This window comes from Neophocaena asiaeorientalis, unplaced genomic scaffold, assembly GCF_003031525.2.
Source record: "Neophocaena asiaeorientalis asiaeorientalis breed wild unplaced genomic scaffold, Neophocaena_asiaeorientalis_V1.1 scaffold369, whole genome shotgun sequence".
NCBI classification, from domain to species: Eukaryota; Metazoa; Chordata; class Mammalia; order Artiodactyla; family Phocoenidae; genus Neophocaena; species Neophocaena asiaeorientalis.
In genome coordinates, this window is record NW_020175321.1 from 510,049 (window position 1) to 515,107 (window position 5,059).

The following is a 5,059-nucleotide window of genomic DNA, read 5'->3' on the forward strand; positions in this document are numbered from 1 at the left end:
TGAGTGCCGGGGCGCCGGCCGGCCGAGTGTGGCCAGTCTACGTGATCTGCTTCTCCGAGGGTCCTCTTGCTGGTTCTCCGCGTTCACGCCGGTAGGGTTTCCCTTTCTTAGTCTGGTATCAGTAGTCAGGGTTTGGGCAGCCAGTTGGAGACTCGGCTTATCTGCGATGTTGTCCCTAGCAAGGGACGTGAAGGACTTGAGGCGACGCCTGCAGTTGAGTGTGCTCCTCGGCTATTGCACTTGGAGCTTTCCTAGATTGGAAGTCTTCCTTTGCACTGAAATTACGAGGACTTACCGATAGGCAAGTTCATCCATTTCTATTTCCAGAGACTTTTCAGGCTGCGTGATGGCTCTTTATAAATGTGTCTTTTTAAGACCGTAAGCACCGCCGAAGCACAGCCCAGTCTGCTTGATCTTTGCTTCCTCTGTAGCACCCACACCTGAAGGCACCCAAGAGAGATTTTCTTTTTTTAATAAACGAAAGCCTTCCCAATTCATAAACTGTGTTTCTTTTTGTCCTGCGTGGTAAAAATAAACAACATAGTACACTTCTGCTTTGTATCAAGGTTGATGAGGTGTTCACCAGTCTGGAATCACTCTCAGATGTGTGCATTCTCAAAGTCTGATTTGGACTTTACAGTCCCAGGGAGGGGCTCAAGTTCAAAACCATTACTTCCCGTCAAATCAGTCATGTCTCTCCTCCGTGTGTCCTGACATGCTGCCCCCTTTCCCATCAACAGATAGGTATGGACCGGCTTTATGGGCCGGCATGGTTTCCAACACTACAAGGTACCCACCGGCACTGCTCTGCTCTCAGGGAGTTTACGGCCCAGGGGGGATACAATGTTAATCCAGGTATGATACTAATGAATGTTAAAAACTTAAGGCAGGAGTTCTGAAGGAATGTGGTCTCTGAAGGTATGTTAGAAAGAAACCTGACCCAGACCCAGGCCAGGGAGGCGTTAACCAGTGCGCACATACCCAGGCCCTGAGGGATCCAGGGTCCCTGTAAGAGGAGTGTGGTTGAGGCCCCTGGGCATTTGCTTCACCTTCAGCCACTCCTGTGACTGGTACCTGCCCTGTTCTTGGTAACGCTGGGAGCAGGATGGCTGTTCCTAGAAGGCTTAGGAAGTCCGACAGGACGTCCCTGGCTTGTAAGGATCAGTGGCATGGGAGCTTCTGATGCTACAGCACCTGTCACATCCACGTGGTCTGCCTCTGTCTGTAGAGAACCACAGTCAGATTTCCTAAAGAAAATCCATTTCTCCAGCAAGTTTTGGTTATGCTTTTGCTTTTTCTTTATTTTCAAGTGCTCCTTTGCCCACACTTTGTTTTTTCCTCTGACCCGGAGAAAGGAGCACATGGGAGGGGTGGAAAGTCCAAGTAGGAAACCAAGTGGGGTTATGAGTTAGGAGGAATATGGGAAGATAGAGATTTTGTTATTCAGTTGTCTCATATGAAACAATAACCTTGGTAAAATCTGGCATCTCCACTTCAGACAGAGCTCATCAAGCATCACAGGTTAACTGATCAGATTCTGTTCATCAGGCTTTGACCTTTAGTGTTCTTATTTCATGGTACCTTCCAAATATGTTTTTTATTTTTATTTCTTATTTTTTTGCGGTACGCGGGCCTCTCACTGTTGTGGCCTCTCCCGTTGTGGAGCACAGGCACCGGACCCGCAGGCTCAGCGGCCATGGCTCACGGGCCCAGCCGCTCCGTGGCATGTGGGATCTTCCCAGACCGGGACATGAACCCGTGTCTCCTGCATCGGCAGGCAGACTCTCAACCACTGCGCCACCAGGGAAGCCCTGTTTTTTACTTTTAACTAACTGAATTTAATCCTTCCCTCTAGTAGAAGAAACTCATAGAAATTAGTTTTAGGAAGAGCAAGGGTGGCACTTGAAAGTGCCAACCCAAAATAAAAGTCACCCAAAACCAAGTCCTAAGCTATCACCTTCACTTATCATTGGTAGATTGGCACAGCATTGGTTCCCAAAAGGAAAACAGGTTCCCTGCTTTTGGACGTTTGCCTGTTAGGTAGCTGGTAAAGGAATGTTTTGCCTAATCTTTAAATTCCTTTGTACTCTGTGCTCATTTTCTGCCTTCTGGAAAAGGAGTCTCTGTAGGTTGACAGGTATATGATGAAACATAAAGAACCACTGCTTACCAGTGTACTGTTAATGAGCTCTGTCTACTTGCCTTTTCGCTTATTAAGGCAGTATTTCACCTGCCAGGGACTGAATAGGGTTCAGTATTTTGCTGCTCTGAAAGCACCAACCACATGAATAACATATGTTATGTAATACTTTACTTAATATTGTAATACAACATTGAAATCTCGAACACATAGGTTTCTGATTGAAACCCTCCCTCTGAATATCCCTAAACCGAAAGTGTTTCCCAAAGATTGTTAGATCCACAGCGTTCTTAATGCTCTGGCCACTTAGTATGGCTTGGGGCTTCCCAAGGAGCTCCAGACTGACTGATCAGAAATTGCCTTTAATTTCTGATACCAAGATCTGTGAGACAAAACGAACGAATCGAATAGGTAGTATCGAGCAGTGATGTTCAGAAAGGAGCTGAGAAGCGTTAAGCGGTGTAGAACAGCGGTCCCCGACCTTTTTGGCACCAGGGACCGGTTTTGTGGAAGACAGTTGTTCCATGGACGAGGGGGCGGGGAGGGTTCAGGCAGTAATGCCAGTGATGGGGAGCAATGGGGAGGGACGGGGAGCGGCGGGGAGCGACGGGGAGCTGCGGATGAAGCTTTGTTTGCTCGCCGCCACTCACTTCCTGCTGTGCCACCCAGTTCCCAACAGGCCACGGATGGTAATGGTCCGCAGCCCTGGGTTGGGGACCCCTGGTGTAGAAGATGCTAGAAATTAAAAAAAAAAAAAAAAAGGAAAAAGGGCCGAGACAGTTTGAGAGTGAGGAAAAGTCTAAGCCAAATCTCTATATACACTGGACTTTATGCATTCTACAGTGACAACAATTTATGAAGCCAGGACACAAATCGTTGGTCATATACTAGTTTTATTAGTGATACCGTATATACTCAATATTTTTATTTTGTGCTTTATTTTGAAAGTATTACAACATTTGACATATAACTTTGAGAATTATCAGGACATGTTCTTTTTAGAATGTTATCACTATAGGTTGCTGTGGGTTGAATTGTATCCCCTAAAAGGTATGTTCAAGTTCAGGTCCTAAGCCCAGGCAACCTGTGGATGTGACCTTATTTGGAAATAGGGTCTTTACTGATGTAATCAGGTTCAGTTGAGGTCATGTTGGATTAGGGTGAGCTCTCATTCAATGACTGGCATCCTTATAAGTTGAGAGGAATTTGATATAGACACATGGAGGGAAAATGTGATGTAAAGAGAGGCTGAAGTCGAAGTGATGTGAGTACAAGCCCAGGACCACCAAGGATGGCCGGCAGCCACCAGAAGCTAGGAAGAGGCAAGGAGGGGTCCTTCCCTGGCATCCTCAGAGAGAGCCTGGCCCTGCCAGCACCTTGACTTTGGACTTCTAACCTAGAACTACGAGACTACCACATAAGCCATCCAGTTTGTGGCATTTTGTTATAGCAGCCATAGGAAACTAATACATAGGCGTTGTAGCAGCCATAGGAAACTAATACATAGGCGTTGGTAGTCAAAATATGATTCAGGGAGAAATTCAGGCTTGATAAAGCAAAGTGGAGTGAGGAGAACATTCTAGGCAAAGGAAATAACGTCTTCAGAGTCATCTGGTTCCAATGAAGTGTGAATAAACTTGCTGTTAGGGAAATCACCTAAATTGCCATTACTGTGTTTTGTTAGACAGGGCATGTAAAAAATGTCAACAAAGGAAGCATATAACATCAGAATAAAAGGACGTTTCTCTAAATTGAATACATTTATCATTTTAAATGTTTGTATTTTTCTTTTTCTCACCATTGAAAATTGGTGAGCAAGAACCGAAGTTTGGGGAGCACTGCAACCACCGTGGTTCTCAACTGCACGTGCCCCGAGCCCCCTGCTGTGTTAAGATGCAGATTCTGGTTTTGCATATTCACTTCTGCACCTGCCCAGCTCCCAGGCTGTGCATGCACTGTTGGTCCAAGGACCACAGCTGCATCTCAGGACATTATTCTGTACAATGCCTCCAGGCCGTAGAACTTTGAAAACATTGTTCTTTGGAAAATCAGAAGTTTATGAGAATTTTTCATGGTCATTTGAACTATAAAGCATTCCAATCCTTGCCTGTCATTTGCCTTTCTCTGAAGTCTCCTAAATATTTCTAGCCACGTCAGTCCCTCAAGCTAAATATCTTGTTTTCAACTCCCTACCTACCTATTACATGTGGATGGCCGAGAGGTAGCCTACCCCATGTCCCAAACCCAACTAATTACCCGTTGCTATTCCCCAGGTACCCATTTGCCTAAGAGATGATCTTTGCTCTGAATATTTTTTTGGAATGAGAAGAAAGCTGAAGTTTCTTTGATTTTTTTTTTTTCTCCTAAACCATCCGTTAGAGACTGCTCAGACCGATGGAATAGATTTTTTTTATTTCCCATTTCTAACAAATCCATTAGAATACTCGCCAGTGGAAATAGTTTGAGGGAAAACCTGTGATTCCTCTGTGTCCTGTCTGTAACACTTGCCTTTGGACGTCACAGCTTTCTCTGCCAGTCTCATCTTGGTAATGGACTGAGTTCCACGTGTCTAAAGAAGACCTTTGCTTCTCTGTAGCTGTGACTATGAATCAAAAGCTAAAATGATGTGCAGGGTACCATTGTCTAAAGGCGGATCAAGCAAGGCAGATGTAAAGGATAGGGTACTACAGCACAACACATAAGTCAAACGAACACTGTCTACAGATTGTCTTCCTTTGTAATCCCCACTAAGCTTTCTAAACAAAAATAAGTTTACATTGAGAGAGATTTGGCCAATAAATAAATCCCTGATGTGATACCTGGGGAATCATGCTTGATTGCTCTGCCACAGCTAGATGCAACCCTACGCTACACTGCAGAACAGTAATTGCTTATATGACAACACTTAGTGACCTTGGC